We start from the raw sequence: 17,718 nt of genomic DNA, 5'->3' as shown, positions 1-17,718 counted from the left end.
AACATATCATCTGATTTTTAGATCTACAATACAGGTAACTGTGTCTTAATAGAAGACAGCGGTACATGTACGTTGGTACGCGAAACAGAAAACATGTGTCATAAATAACCTCGTCACAATGAACTGCCATTTATGGTTTCGAAAAACTACGAGTGTCGACGAGTTGTTGAGTTGTAGAAAAACATCGGTGCCATCGGTCTTTCTGAAAACCTGATGCTGAATAGACGCTTTCTCCATTGTAGCAGTATTTTGCTGTTACAGGTCTATAGATGACTGGAAGCAGACTTGCAAGGAGACTGTGCTGTTTTAAGGTTTTTGCGTGGCACGTAGATGATACCACTAATTACTGACTGCTATTTGAGACGTATGAAAGCTGCCACATGACGATTTGCACACAACCGTATTGTCTGATACGATTATGCGACCAGCAGGCGGTACCTAGTGTAAGCCATTATTACAAGTTTTAACTGGAGTCAACAATCAGAATCTTGCAGTTCTGACTTTTATTTGTGATTGGAAAACTGCGTTAATGTCCTGCGCATTGAAAAATTGGAGAATGTTATCGCATTTTGTGAGTGAGGTTTGTGTAATATGCATGTTTGTGTAATATCCATTATACAACACAATAAAAACACGGTAGTTTATTATATTATGGTGTAAAAGAAGTATAATATCAACAATGATATTCATTGTTATGTTCAGATAGGGGGTTCATTTACACCAAACTATAATTTAATAGTATTTCTTTTATACTGGGGTTTCAGACTCAATCGACCTCTGAGGATACTTGAAACCGATGAATACAATGACGACATCCTGGATGTACGCAGTCAGATTTCACTTACCGACCTTTCCCACACTACTGCATGTGATGATGAGACTGATGAGAATTCATGCAATGAATATATTGCAGATTTAGGCATTTTACCTGGAAGTCGATGAAGAACTGAAACAAAAGTATAACTAGTCATTGAAAGTTAATATACTGGAAGAGTGGGAGCAAGAGGAAAATGGAAGGGTCCAGGGAAGTCAGACAGGAGGAAAATGGTGATACAAAGAGGAACAATAACTGTTAGAGGGAGAAATGATCTTACACAATGCAATAATGAATGGCCTCAACAGTCGAAAACTTTTGGTCATTTTTCGTGATGATGTTATCAACATCATCATTACATTCACAAACCAATATGCTGCAGACGTAATGGACTGAGTGATCTGACTTCAATCAATACTTTTACTTAGCGGTGATACTGAAGCACCGAGGCAGAACATGTAATGGGAAACAAGACGAGAGTTGCATAATAAGCATGTTGCTGGGGCACATTTTCACAGTACGTTCAGATTCATTCTGTCCTGCTTACACTTATATGACAATGACAACATAAAAATGTCAGACAGGTATGCTAAGGTGAATCAGTTATCTGACATGCTCAACCCATGATTCTGGGAAAATGCATTCCATGAAGAAAAACATAGCATTGATGAAACAACGGTACCTTACCTCGGTAAACGTGGTGTACCAGCTAAACACTTACACATGTCTATATTTAATCTGTGTATGTTCGTAGATACCCAACGAAGACTGTAAATTATTAGTTCTTACGCAATGATATTGTAATTAACGCTAAATTATGGCCCTACTGATTTCAAAAGATTGGCGGAGTAGTGAGACTACAATTACATTTGTGGCCAGGTAAGATATTTATGTAATGAGAGTCAAAATTACTAATTCTGTTGTTTATTATAAAACGTGTGCAGTAGCTGCACTGCAGAACAATAAAAACATGCCTAATTATCATCTTTGCCCACACGTCTCCTACAGGGTACCTAAAGGACGCTGCCTTCTTCAAGAATAGCTACACAACAATTCAAGCAAATCACGTTAATAGTTGAACTGTGAATTTACTTTCAAAACTTTTTCGTAAGAATTTACTTTATTTACTAGCGATTCAAACATTTTAACACATTTAATCACACTATGTGACCGTGGAAGTAGTTGCAAGGAGTAACTGATGAAATCATTATCAAATTGCTTTTAACAAATGGGAATTTTATTCCTAAAAGCTTTTTTTTTTAAGAAACAGATTTAAAATTATAAGCAGAAAGCACCCTCTAAATATCAAGTTACAATTTATTCAGATGCAGGAAGAAACAAATTTTTGAGTGTGTTAGCTTTCGGGCTGAGAACCTTGCCGCTCCCTTTTGACACGGCCGTAGTCATGACCGCTCACAACAACCTCTGAAAGACTACACGGGTGAAAATCTGCAACACACCAGATTACTTTAAAGCAAAAGTATTAACAATTCACACAAGCACAAAAACTATGCACCCCGTAAGAGGGATGGATATGGTACAAAACACTAAAATTAAAAGATTAACTTGCCACTGAAAGTGCAACTTGATTTTAATTTCTAAGAAAAGTCTTACGGTGGAAGAGTGGCAACTTTATATGCTAAAATGACCATTTAAATAAAAGCCCATGAAATGCAATCTTACCTAAAATTATACAAGGTTGGTCAAACATGCTCTACAGTACACATATACCGCCTCTCAAGATGATAGGCAAGACAAAAACTTATTTCAGGAATTAGGCCGGTACACTTCAAGCAATAAATTCGTTAACACACCGAATCCGACAACCATGACAGAGGCAGCTATTAACGTATGGCAGATTGATAGGGAGATTACCGAACAACCCGAACCGCAGGTTGCTCTAACCCGCCCCTACTCCACAAGGGAAAAACGGACCACCCAATTCATAAATAACCACCTTCCCGCGGGTGGGCAAACGGAGAAGAATTGTGGGACGACCCCAAAACAAAGCGGCTGGTGACCTAACCAAGAAAACAAGCAGAATTTAAGAAGTAAACAACATATCACCGATCACTTAACTTCTAATACACTGCGATTTCTGGCGAAGACCTGGCGCAGCACCCCCAAATCGCTCTCCCGAACCGTCCGCTGCTAGCCGCTTCAACGGACGCAGGAAGGCGCGCCGATCTCCCGTCTCACGGCGTCGCAGCTCGCACCGGCCAGACCGATGTCGTGAGTTGACTCCTGTTGCTCTCGTGTCGGCCGCGAAGCCACTACCTCTCGCTATACGGCGCGGCCCACTCGACCTAACGTGGCGACCCCACATGCGCCGACGCTCAACGCTTACAATTCATCTTGTGTCTGAGTGCGCGACCAACCAACCGATCGATCCAACCGCCAATGACCGTTTCCTAAGCAACTCGAGCAGACTGGCGGCCTAACGCGCAGACTCAGATGCAGGAACTAAGCCCCCCGACCGGGCGACCACTCGTTGAGTTCTCTCACTGTCCTACAAATTCGGACGAGAGACAGACTAGCAAGCAGGGCACGAGAGACTGACGACAGACTGACTCGAGACTCACCCAGACTGACCCCTCGCGAGCTCATCGCGCCCATTAAATGCACTTGAACAGGGTGAACAGGCAACCTTTCCCCTTTCCCACCAGAGGGAGAAACCAAAGCTGCGATTGCCACAGTGGCGCCACCGCTAGAAACGGAGGGCGACTGCTTCACACTACGCGCTGCGGCGCGCTCTTCAAAACAGCAATTTTTACCACGGCTCAATAGTTTTTATTACAATAAAAAAGATAGACAATACTTAACTTTGGATTTACAACAAGCTGCCGCAAGCGATAGGCGACATGCAAACAGTGTTCTTCACTATATACAATGTCCATGTAAGCAATGGGTATGGATCACTCATAACTGCTCCACTGGTGTCAGTCTTCGACTGTCTTTACAGCCCGATCGAGGCTGGCAGGAGCGGCGCTTACGTTCTCTTCTTGTAGAGGCCGCTCCTGTTGTGGTGCGGTCCTAGTCAGCGTACTATTGTCTGCTGTCGTCTCACACTCTCCTCTGCTCTTGCGTTCTTCATCTTCATGACGGCGTTCACGTTACACCGGAACGTTCCTCCCCCCTAAAGCGATTGACCGTCGTCGTGTAGGGAGTGCGATCACGGCGGGGGAGACAGGAGGGTGGACGCATTGTGGGACCGGAAGCTGTGGTTACAGCTGGCCTGCACTCTGGCAAAAACGTTGCCCGGAAAACGACCAGAATAGTATGCATCCACCCCTTCCTGACAAGAACCAGATGAAGAAGATGGCGACTACTGCGCTGTGGGTGGGTCCAGCTTCATTGGCGACACGAGAGGAGGCGGAGGTTGCAAAAGCTCCGTCTCCATAGGACCCTCACGTGGTGTCGTGATGACATCCTTTGGCAGCTGCTGTGGCCGCGCTGTCCTCTGGATCCGTGAATCTGGGGGAAGAAAAACTGAAAGATCATAGTGTAGATGACAGAGGTGGATTTGGATGGTGGTGATGCAAACCATGTGGACCTGAAATAAGATACATGCAAGCGTGAAGTCAACGGATGATCTCGCCTAGAGCCACTATTTGCTGCCGCTAAAATTCTTGTAAAAGACATTATTATGCGGTGCGAAGCGATACTCGCGGCCTTATTACGGCGCCGGATGCTGAGGAGGGTGGAGCAGTAGGAGCAGTGTCCGATGGCGGCGGCCGTGAAGCAATTCCGCCAGCGATGGTCCATCTCGTGGGTGCGAACGGTAGGAGGTGAGAAACAGTTGCAATTCTTCCTTCCTGGTGTGTGTGAAGAGAAGTTTGACCATCTGCTGCTTGAAGGTTCTGAGATCTGCATTAGCTCTCTGGCATCTACCGCTTCCGACTGTGGCGCCTGAGCACGGGGGGGGGGGGGGGGGGGGGGGCTAGGCGGGGTGGGCATGTTGGAAGAGACAAATTCAACAAACAGACAAGGCAAGCAAGCAAAATAAGGACAAAAACAAAGAAAATTTCTGCAATGCTCACCTGAAAACACTGATTAGCAAAAACGACAAGAAATTGTTAAAGCAAATAAACGCCCCTGCAAAGTAAAGACAAGACAGGATCAAGGCGCCAGCAGACAAAATTCAGTGCCCGTTAGGCGCTGGTTTCGTCGCTGTAGAACTCGTCACCAAATGTGGAGACCTGCCCATTCACCTCTTACAGAGTGCCTAAAGGAAGCTGCCTACTCAGATAGCTATACAACAATTCAAGCAAATAGCGTTAATAGTTTATATTACAATATAGAAGATTTTCATTTACAACAAGTTGTCGCAAGCGATGGGCGATATGCAAACAGTCAATGTCCTTCACTATATACAATGCCCAAGTAAGCAATAGATATGCATCACTCATAACTGCTCCACTGGTGTCCGTCTTCTACTGCCCGGCCGAGGCTGGCAGGAGCAGCGCTTATATTCTCTTCTTGTAGAGCCCGCTCCCGTCGTGGTGCGGTCCTAGTCAGCGTGCTATTGGCTGGCGTCGTCTCACAGCCGCCTCTGCTCTTGCGTTCGTTATTCACCCTCCTGCCGGTGCTTTCGTTACGCCGGGACAACCTTCATTGACAAAAACTTTCACAAGTATGTGAAATGAGTACAAGGAACTGTGGTTGGTGGAGATTCAAGACAAAGAACTCATATGTAAAGTTACTACATTTCTACAATGTCTGATTCGTTTCCACGGTCCAGTGACAGTGACTGCCAAAAACTTGAGTTACTGAACTTATGAGTGCCAGAAGGGCGTCTTCCTCCTAATCATGAAAATTCCAATGTTCACTAAGCATATTTTGACCTATACCCACCAAAACTAATTGCAGATCTTTTTATCTGCGTCGCTCTGTTGACCACCAGCACTACTGACGACTCGTTTGGTGCGCTGGCATTAGCGCAACCACTTCATCGTTGGAGATCTGCTGTAGGCGGTGATTCTGTCGAATACTATGCCTGTGAAACCTAACTAGCGCAAACTTTACATCTTATTCCAGATGGAGCTGCAAAAGGAAGTAACTACTGAGCCATGGCACCATTGTTTTTGTAGACTGTTCTGTTTGGCGCCACTGGCTCAGGTGTAGTGTCGACTATCCGTCTTGCGGCCTCATTACCAATATCTGTGAGGAAGAGATGGTATCTGTGAGTTGTGTCCTTAGAAGGTCTTTGTTTGCCGATACATATACGGGCTTCACTGGTCCGACATGGAGGCACGAAGTTTGGGGATCGGCAGCAGCGTCGCGACATGAGGTGGTCACAAGGTCCGAGCGGCCGAAGTCACGAGCTGCGCAGATACCGGAGTACTTCACGGCGGTCAGCGTCGACTAAAGCAGCAGGTCGACATGCCGTCCGTTGTTTGGCAACATTCGTGTCGGACGACCGCTCGTGGCCTGGCTGCCTCCTCCTACCTGGCTTTCATAGGCACCACTCAGTAACCGCTGCCACGCACCGTGGATCCATGGAACTGCTTGCTGATAAAGGGGAGTAGCATTATGTAATCCTCGTGGTGATTTGTGTCATTGTCCACCTGCCCTTCTTATTATTTTGTAGTTTGTACCCGACCCTCAGAGCTTTATTCGGTCGGCTCTTTGGTCGCAAATATAAGCCGTAGTATTGTACTAACATACTAGCTGTCGTTTGAAAATTTGTCCCGCTATTATATTGCCTTTCCTTTCTGGTTTCTACCCGATCATTAATGTTCTAATTAATCAGCTCTTGGTCGTAAATACACCCGGAACAATTGTACCAAGGCTCAGGTTGCCGTTAAACAAAAGAGGGACCTTGAGGTTAGATTTAGATGTTAACCGGTTCTGTTCTTTGATTGTAATTGCATTTCTCAGTCACTAGTTCTAATCTGAACAACCTGCTGTACTAAGCTGTTCGTTGCTGTGTTTGAAAGACCGGGTCATTATTGATGTATTTTAGCTGGATCTTGTGGTTCCGCTAAGTTAGTTCTCTTGTAATAAGACGTTCATTGTCACCGGTCTTAATAACTGAGAATCAGTTTAACTTTGAAAATATTAACAGCCAACTGTCACCAGCGCTTTAGAGAAAATAAAATTGTCAGAAGGGACGGGTTGGGATCCAGTCCCACATTGGTTGCCGATTGAAATTAAGAGGTTGGTTGCTTTGAAGTAGGCCTTACAGTCGTCATATCTTTTGCTAATCTGTTTAACCTTCAAGCACAGGTGCGCATCTTAACCCCGAACCTCTCGACATACAGCTTTCAAATTAAAAGTTATGTCACCTGTTTTGAGTAATTGAATCACTCTTGTCATCACTGGTGCTTATATAGTGTTCATGTGTTGCAGAAGGGCATTTTATAAGAGAGACTGTGTCCAGCGCGGTAGTAAACATCGTTGTACCACCCGATAACGGGTGGGTTGCAGATCGAGCCGTCTTGAAATCGTTGTCATATTGTTTCCTGTTTTTATTTCTTTTGGAAAAGCTTATTCATCTTAATGTGTAAGGTCAAAAGAATTTTGCAAATTTTTTTCATTTTGTTAAAGAACTTTCAATCGAATCTGCCATCACAACTAAGTCATCCGCATATTTTGTGTTCACATATCTTAATCTCACCCAGCCAGTCTATTGTTTTCAACATATGATCCATAAATAATATGAACAACAGTGGAGACAGGTTGCAGCCTTGTCTTACCCCTGAAACTACTTTGAACCATGAACTCAATTTACCGTCAACTCTAACTGCTGCCTGACTATCCATGTAAAGACCTTTAATTGCTTGCAAAAGTTTGCCTCCTATTCCATAATCTTGTAGAACAGACAATAACTTCCTCCTAGGAACCCGGTCATATGCCTTTTCTAGATCTATAAAGCATAGATACAATTCCCAGTTCCACTCATAACACTTCTCCATTATTTGCCGTAAGCTAAAGATCTGGTCCTGACAACCTCTAAGAGGCCTAAACCCACACTGATTTTCATCCAATTGGTCCTCAACTAATACTCGTACTTTCCTTTCAACAATACCTGAGAAGATTTTATCCACAACGCTGATTAAAGAGACACCTCTATAGTTGTTACAATCTTTTCTGTTTCCATGTTTAAAGATTGGTGTGATTACTGCTTTTGTCCAGTCTGATGGAACCTGTCCCGACTCCCAGGCCATTTCAATTATCCTGTGTAGCCATTTAAGACTTGACATTCCACTGTATTTGATGAGTTCCGACTTAATTTCATCCACCCCAGCCGCTTTATTGCACTGCAATCTATTGACCATTTTTTCCACTTCCTCAAATGTGATCCTATTTCCATCATCATTCCTATCCCATTCTACCTCGAAATCTGAAACATTACTGATCGCATTTTCACCTACATTGAGCAACTCTTCAAAATATTCCCTCCATCTGTCCAAGGCATCCACAGGATTCACCAGCAGTTTTCCTGACCTGTCCAAAATACTTGTCATTTCCTTCTTACCTCCCTTTCGAAGACTGCTAATTACACTCCAGAACGGTTTTCCAGCAGCTTGACCCATAGTCTCCAACCTGTTTCCAAAGTCTTCCCACGATTTCTTCTTCGATGCTGCAATTATCTGTTTGGCTTTGTTTCTTTCTTCAACATAACTTTCTCTATCTACCTGGGTTCTGGTATGTAGCCATTTTTGGTACGCCTTCTTTTTCCTTTTACAGGCTGCCTTGACTGTATCATTCCACCAAGCTGTTTGTTTCATCCTACTTTTACACACTACTGTTCCAAGACATTCTTTAGCCACTTCTAGTACTGTGTCCCTGTACCTTGTCCATTCCTTTTCCAATGACTGTAATTGACTACATTCAACTAACTGGTACCTTTCTGAGATCGCTGTTATGTACTTGTGCCTGATTTCCTTATCCTGAAGTTTCTCCACTCTTATCCTCCTACATATGGACCTGACCTCCTGCACTTTCGGCCTCACAATCCCAATTTCACTGCAGATTAAATAATGATCAGTGTCATCAAAGAATCCCCTGAATACACGTGTGTCCCTCACAGCCTTCCTGAATTCCTGATCTGTTATTATATAGTCAATGACAGATCTGGTTCCCCTGCCTTCCCAAGTATACCGGTGAATGGTCTTATGTTTAAAAAAGGAGTTTGTGATTACTAAGCCCATACTGGCACAGAAATCCAAGAGTTGTTTCCCGTTCCTGTTGGCCTCTATATCCTCTCCAAATTTACCCATAACCTTTTCATACCCTTCTGTTCGATTTCCAATCCTGGCGTTAAAATCACCCATGAGCAGAACACTGTCCTTGTCCTTTACTCTAACAACTACATCACTTAGTGCCTCATAAAAACTATCCATCTCATCTTGATCTGTCCCTTCACAATGCGAATATACTGACACAATCCTAATTTCTTGCTAGACACTGTCAAATCTATCCACATCAGTCGTTCGTTTACATACGTTAGTGCAACTACGCTGGGTTCCATTTCTTTCCTGATGTAAAGCCCTACACCCCATTGTGCCATTCCTGCTTTGACTCCTGACAGGTAGACCTTGTATTCTCCCACTTCCTCTTCTTTCTCACCCCTTACCCGAATGTCACTAACAGCTAAAACGTCCAGCGCCATCTTACTTGCGGCCTCTGCCAGCTCTACCTTCTTCCCAGAGTAGCCCCCATTGATATTAATAGCTCCCCATCTCATTACCATTTGTTTGCCAAGTCGTATCTTAGGAGTCCCTGGTTTGTCAGTTAGAGGTGGGACTCCGTCACCTCCAAAGGTCCGAGGCATTTTGCTCTGATTGTTGCCATAATCATATTTAAAGTACCAGGGAAGCAGGTTGCTAGCCTTACTTGCCCCGAGTCCCATTGGGTTTTACCCCTAACGGCTGAGGGACTAACCGGTGGATTTGGTAGTCTTTGCCGTATGAGCACAAAGGTGACCACGACTCAGAATATGTCCGAGATGCCCTGCCTTATTCCAAAGTAACTGGTATCCCGACTGTCGGGACCGCTTACTTGGCCACTCATACGTTGCCCGTGGTTCATGAACTAGGACATGACTACAGGAACCCACACCATGAACCACCTCCAAAACGAAAGTAATGTCAGTGGGAAAGAAATATAAACGGATTGAGTGCCAATTAGGAGGAACGAAGTTAGAACAGATGGACGGTTTCAAGTACTTAGGATGCATATTTTCACAGGATGGCAACATAGTGAAAGAACCGGAAGCGAGGTGTAGCAAAGCTAATGCAGTGAGCGCCCAGCTACGATCTACTCTCTTCTGCAAGAAAGAAGTCAGTACCAAGACTAAGTTATCTGTGCACCGCTCAATCTTTCGACCAACTTTGTTGTATGGGAGCGAAAGCTGGGTGGATTCAGGTTACCTTATCAACAAGGTTGAGGTTACGGATATGAAAGTAGCTAGGATGATTGCAGGTACTAGTAGATGGGAACAATGGCAGGAGGGTGTCCACAATGAGGAAAGCAAAGAAAAACTGGGAATGAACTCTATAGATGCAGCAGTCAGGACGAACAGGCTTAGATGGTGGGGTCATGTTACACGCATGGGAGAAGCAAGGTTACCCAAGAGACTCATGGATTCAGCAGTAGAGGGTAGGAGGAGTCGGGGCAGACCGAGGAGAAGGTACCTGGATTCGGTTAAGAATGATTTTGAAGTAATAGGTTTAACATCAGAAGAGGCACCAATGTTAGCACTGAATAGGGGATCATGGAGGAACTGTATAAGGGGGGCTATGCTCCAGACTGAACGCTGAAAGGCATAATCAGTCTTAAATGATGATGATGATGATGATGATGATTTGTTAAAGAAACTTTTATGGTTATATATTGTTAAATAAACAGATTGTGTGAAAAGAAAGTTATATTGCACGGTCCTCCCTTCCACGTTTTCCTTAATTCCAGTAAGTACCAAGTATCAACTACTATTTCCAACGAAGTATGCGAGCAGAATTAGAATTTGTCTTCCACAAACAGAGGCGGAAGCGCGTCTCTTCTGCTTCCTGTCTTTCGCCTCTTTTTGGTGAGCGTATCAACAAAGAATCTTACAAGTAGTTATCCAATAAGAAGGATTAAGTTTCCGGGAGCGTCCACTCACACAATAAGATTAAAAACTAGCCAAGAATCTAGATGGAGAGCGTCTCCCACTTTTCTATAGTTTTCCATCCAAATAGTACAACGTCAGACCAGCGTGCCAATGAAGATTTCGTATTTTCGTGCCCAGAGGCTATGTGACTTTAGCTAAGGAACCGTAAATGCCAATCATTCTCTGCCTTTTGCTCTCATAGAAGACGTGCTGCCCCGTTGTGCATCCCTATCGACAGACTGGCGCCGTGTCTCTTCTGCATTGCTACTCGCTAGCCGAGACACGCACGTTACAGACGGCCGCCTATTGTCTCGGCTCTCCACACGCGTCCACCTAGCCCCTTCACAGCATACAACAGCCATAGGCGAATGATGTGCCACCTGAAATCACCTTTTTTACAACCTATGTTAATGGTGCCCTTCCATCCGCTTCACTCTGCTCCCTGTCTGTGGAATTTTCAGCCCAGCTAAACACAATTCTAAAAAAGTAAAACTGCTACAAGTACTTGACGTACTTTTCGCACTTACTGTCATCAAGACAACTGAAGCGAAGACGTGGGTAATCTTTAATAAAGTAAAGGAAAATGTCATTTGAAAATCAAATTAATTGGATTTTCTAACTGCGGTATATAATTTACATATTATATGTGGATAACATGAAAATCTATGAAACCGTCGGTTTAGACGTCGTTTACTATTTCCCTCTTCGATATCTATTTTTGTAAAGTCCGTTCAAAAATGGCTCTGAGCACTATGGGACTTAACATCTATGGTCATCAGTCCCCTAGAACTTAGAACTACTTAAACCTAACTAACCTAAGGACAGCACACAACACCCAGCCATCACGAGGCAGAGAAAATCCCTGACCCCGCCGGGAATCGAACCCGGGAACCCGAGCGTCGGAAGCGATAACGCTACCGCACGACCACGAGATGCGGTCTGTAAAGTCCGTGACAGACGTCACTGTGTTATAGACTGAAAGAAAATTTGAGTCGCCCTGTCCATTGGGTATCTGGAAGCAAAAATGCTTAGGAGTATTCGGAAGGGATGCATTGTCAGCCTACAAATGAATGCATAATATTTTGTATCACACTCAAACTCATGGTAACCACCCTCATTCAAACTTTCTTGCTGCCCAGTGTGCAGAAGATACTTGTGTGTATGTATCATGGAACATACAGTGCAGCTTATGCGTGGTTATAACTACAAGAATCTGAATAATCAGAAAAAGATAATCGGTACAAATCTTTCAATGAGAAACAGTCACACTTAATTCGGGACTGAGTATATTCAGTAACGACACCAGCTGCTCACTCTTCCTCTCAACGTGGTTATACCCTTTTAACGTTAGTTTACAAAGCAAGCAATATTTGACATAAGATCCACACACTTACACACACACACACACACACACACACACACACACACACACACACACACACACAATGAATAATCACAAAAACACAATGTCACAAAATCAATTTTTTAAAAGGTAAAATCACAACTGATTTACAAAGAGATACAAAAGCTAATAGGTTGAGATTCCCACTGCTATAACGATTCAAACATATAAACAACATTTATTTTTAAACAACTTAGTTGTGTGGAGATAACAGCGATTAATTTACTTATAATCAATTATTCAAAATGACAGTCACAATAGCATTATTTATTTTGCGGCCTACCGGTTTCAACCCGCGGTGGGGTCATCTTCAGAGCAATTTACACTGTGAAGTTATAATATTTGTAAGTAATCATGTTCGTAATCTATAAACAATTAGTCAAAGTTACATAAATAAACAGATTTTTATACTCATTTGGTCGCTCAACCGTGCCTATGCACGGTTGGTAACTATGCATGGCATTTTTTTTTCTTTATTGTCATTTTCAAACCTCAGACAAGGGAGGCCGGCAGGGGAAAAACTACGCCGCTCTTCGGCCACAGATAATACATTCAGTACAAGAGGAGGCATTGGAAAAACGAAACAACACGGTGGATAAACGACAGTAGACATACTCGGACACTAACAGAGACGACAGAAATGACGCACGTGAACGAAGGAGCACAAACGACGAAACACTGAATCACTAACATGATAGCACACACCAACACTGGCGACAATCTCCGGCGCGTGAATGTTCATTGTACATGTATGAGTCCGGGGTCATGCCAAAAGGGGTAAAGGTGAGGAGGGTGTAGATGCCAATGGCAGAGGAGATGGGAGGAGGAGGAAAAAAGGTAGGGGGTAGGGGAAGCCTGGGGGGAGGAGGGGAGGGAGGAAGGGAGGAGGGAGAGAAGGGAGAGAGGGTGCCCATGGGAAAAACACAGGGGGTGGAAGGGGAGGATCAAAGTTGGTAGGAGGGGTAGATGGAGGAGATGAGGGCATCATCAGGGAGGGGGAGTTGGTGGAAGCCACCTTGGGCGAGGGTATGGAGAGTGGAGAGATGGAGAGCAGATGGGACTTGGGAATACAGTCGCAGCAGCAGATGGGGGTGGGAGATGATGGGTGAGAGAAGCGGATGAGGGGGATCAAGTTTACGGGAGGTATAGAGGATCCGTATCTGTTCGATGAAAAGGAGGAAGTGTGGGAACAGAATCAGGTCATATAGGATCTGCATGAGGGAGGGGAGGTGCATGCGATAGGCGAGGTGGAGCGCATGGCGTTCGAGGATTTGAAGGGATTTGTAAAGGGTAGGAGGAGTGGAGATCCAGGCGGGGTGGGCGTAACAGAGGATAGGGTGGATGAGGGATTTATAGGTGTGGAGGATGGTGGAAGGTTCCAGACGCCATGTGCTGCCAGACAGGAGCTTGAGGAGACGGAGTCGGGAGTGTGCCTTGGCTTGGATTGTCCAGAGTGGGGGTCCAGGAGAGGCGACGGTCAAGTGTGACGCCAAGGTACTGGAGGATGAGGGTGATAGGACGGCCATACATTGGACAGACCGAAAGAAATTTTAAAACTAGGTTCAAAGAACATACAACGGGAATAGCACGCAATAAATCGCTATTTGAACAACACCTAGATGCCGAGAAACACTCAGAAATTAATGTAGAAGAAAATCTAAGGGTGTTGCATGTAGGCCAGAAGGGACACATGATGGACATTTTGGAAAATTTAGAGATCTTCCTGCACAATAAACAGGATCCAACGGCAATTCTTAATGAGCAAATAATAAACTAGGATAATAATTATTCGGAAATCTTCGCAAATATTATTAGTTCATGACGATACCGCTTCTCCTTCTCAGCTATATTAATATTGGATGACGATGTATATCGATACTAATTTTATTACAGTGTTTTAATTTTGTAATGAAGACCTACAAAGGTAAAAGATGACCTTAGTCCTGAAATATTAATATATAATTCAGAAACGACTTATGTGAATCGACGGCTACATGATGATGGAAGGATTGTGGTACACCGATGCTACGATATCGAATGCCGTGCTACAGCAGACAACAGGTACGAGGAGGCTACTATGACGACGGAATCCTAGCCAAACAGGCTAAGGGACACTTGATATACTTCTTTTTTCTAATATGTTAATTTTATAACGGAGAATACCTGATTTTAAAGCTTTTTACTTATTACTAGGAACAACTTTCATGGATAGCAGCCAGACCACACCACGACAACGCATGCTCTGCAAAGATGCCGCAGCAGAAGACCATATGGGCTGACAAGAACATGGCGGAAGCATCGTTATGGTACGCCGTTACCATAACAACGAACGACGCACAAAGATGATATTACAACAGGAGACTTATACGAAGCGGCTACCATGACGACAGCGTCCCAACCACACAGGCTAGGGGGCGCTTGATATATACTATCGGCCATGGCAACGGCGTCCCTACCACAAAAGATAGAGATATCTACTCTATCCCCAAATGATGTGAAAAATGAATGGGATAACAGTTACCTGAATTTTAAATAACTGTAAATTTCTCGAGATTTAATTAGTTATAATTATTATTTATTATGTTTTATATTACAGCTGGAACAAACTTTAAAATTTACGATTTCTTGCTTAAGCATGTAACTACTGTTGGTCACCGTGGAGGGCATTACTGTCTGCCCACGTTTTGTTGGTCGTTATTTAAGCTCATGCAGACAACCAACATTGATCCCCCCCCTCCAGTACACGTCTTGCAGTATGCCGATGACACTGCATTCCTCGCCCTCGCTCCTACCCTCCAACAGTCCCAACGCCTTCTCCAGAATCACCTTGACCTTTTTGCCGCATGGTGTAACCAGTGGCTATTGAAAATCAATCCTTCCAAGGCCCAACCAATCACTGTAGGTTGCACCACTCGCTCCTTCTGTCCCCTGGATTTCTCCCTTACCATCTGCACCTGTCCTGTCCACCTCTCCCCCACCCTCACCTACCTTGGCCTCACCATTGATCGTCACCTCACCTGGATCCGTCATCTCTGCTCCATCCAATCTAAAGCCCACAACTGCCTCCAACTCTTCAAACTCCTCTCCACACCTACAAATCCTTAATCCATCCCATCTTCTGTTATGCCAGTCCCGCCTGGATATCTGCCCCCTTCCCCCAAATTTTATAAGTCCATCCAGATCCTTGAGCATCATGCACTCTGCCTCGCCTTCCATTAACGCCTCCTGTCCCCCATGCGGATCCTCTATGACCTCATTCCTTTCCCCCATTTGCTCCTATTCCTCGAACATATCCACATACTCTACACCTCCCGCCGCCTTGATCCCCCTCACCCCCTGGTTACTCCTCTCCTCACCCATCCCCGCCCCCTGCCATGTCTTCACTGTTATGTCCCCACTATCCTCCATGTCTACACCCTTCATCTCCTTTCCCAAGGTGGCTTCCATCAACTCCCCCTCCAAGATGATGCCCTCTCTCCCTCCATTTATCCCTACTATCAACTCTGATCCTCACTCCCCCTCCTTTCCTCTGTCCATTTCCTGGGCTCCCTCTCCCCCCCCCCTTCCATCCTCTTTTTTCCTCACCTACCCTCTCTCTGCCCCCTCCTTCTCTCCCCCAACTCCTTTTGCATTTCCCTCATCTGCCTTTTCCCATTCCCTCTGCCCTGGCACTTCCCCACCTTATGAGTCCTCTCCCTTCTTTGGTTGCCCCCCCCTTTCGTTTTCCTCTTCTCCCTCCTTGTTTTCCCCCTCATCTGTCCAGGTCCCCCCCCCCATCTGCCCTTGGCTAGGGTTTGTCATCTCAGTGCTGACATTTTCGTGCAGTGTTCAGTGTCGTTTGTCTTTTCAGAAGTGTAGCGAGCAGATATCATACTGTTGCTGGGTGTAATTTTTATATCTCTTGCGAACAGAAACCAGACTGTCGCCATGTTTTTTAATTGTCTGTCTACTATGTTACTTGTCTGATTACTGTGTATTTTATTAGCATTGCCAACCCTTTGCTTTATGTTTTAACTTTCCGCAATTTTCCGCCGTTTTACAATTTAATTCAACGTTTTATCGCCTGCTTTTATTGTTTCTTCTCTTCTTCTTACGTTTTAAAAAGTCTGTAGGCTGCAGAGCAGCGTACTAAGCTGCTGCCAGCCCGCCCCCTTCGGGGGGAATCGAAATTCAACGAAGGAAAAAAAAAACAATCATGCATAGTTACCAACCATGCACAGGCAGGGTGACGACCAAAGCGAGCGACCAGATGGGTATAAAAATCTGTTTATTTATTTAACTGTGACTAATTGCTTGTAGATTACGTACATGGTTACTTACTAATATTATAACTTTACAGTGTAAATTGCCCTGAAGATCACCCCATCGCGGGTTGAAACCGGTTGGCGGCAAAATAAATAATGCTATTGTGACTGTCATTTTGAGTAATTGCCGCGCGGGATTAGCCGAGCAGTCTCGGGCGCTGCAGTCACGGACTATGTGGCTGGTCCCGGTGGAGGTTCGAGTCCTCCCTCGGGCATGCGTGTGTGTGTGTTTGTCCTTAGGATAATTTAGGTTAAGTAGTGTGTAAGCTTAGCAGTTAAGTCCCATAAGATTTCACACATTAGATTTTTTTTCTGAATAATTGATATAAACAATAGTTGCAAAACCACGTAATGATAAATTTACATGTAAATCATATAGGATAACACTGAGAAACAATTAAGTTACGTAGTGTAAAATCAAATAAATGACACAGACATAAATGATAAATTTTACAATGTTCTGCAACAGCCTTGCTGAAGAAGAAGGAAAATAAATAAACAACTGAATTTCTTATTACCACATACATCATGAAAATGTAAATTTAATTCACAAAACAGCTTTTCACCTATACTGAACTAGAGACGGCACACGTTGCACAGGACTACAGTGTTTCGTCGGGGCCTTTGCAGACGAAGGGTAACACGAGTATTATGGAGAGGAATATTCTTTACTGCTCGTCTGTGGAGGTCTAAGCTCTGGTTGGCCAGTGAAAAGGCTTGAAATTGTCCTTGCTAGGTCGCCAGGATGACTTTATTAGTCGATAAACGACAGCGTCATCTGCAAAAAACCTAAGATGGCTGCTCAGTTGGTCTCCCAAATCGTTTATATAAATAAGGAACAGCAAAGGGACTACAACACTACCTTGAGGAACGCAAGAAATCACTTCTGTTTTACTCGATGACTTCCCGTCAATTACTACTAACTGTGACCTCTCTGAAAGGAAATCACAAATCTCGTCACATACCTGACGCGATACTCCATAAGCACGCAATTTCACTACGAGCAGCTTGTGTGGTACAGTGTCAAAAGTCTTCCGGAACTCCAGAATCGATCTGAAATCCCTTGTCAATACCACTCAACACTTCATGTGATTAAAGAGCT

Source organism: Schistocerca cancellata, chromosome 1 (genome assembly GCF_023864275.1).
Source record: "Schistocerca cancellata isolate TAMUIC-IGC-003103 chromosome 1, iqSchCanc2.1, whole genome shotgun sequence".
Lineage (NCBI taxonomy): Eukaryota > Metazoa > Arthropoda > Insecta > Orthoptera > Acrididae > Schistocerca > Schistocerca cancellata.
This window is presented reverse-complemented; position numbering follows the sequence as displayed.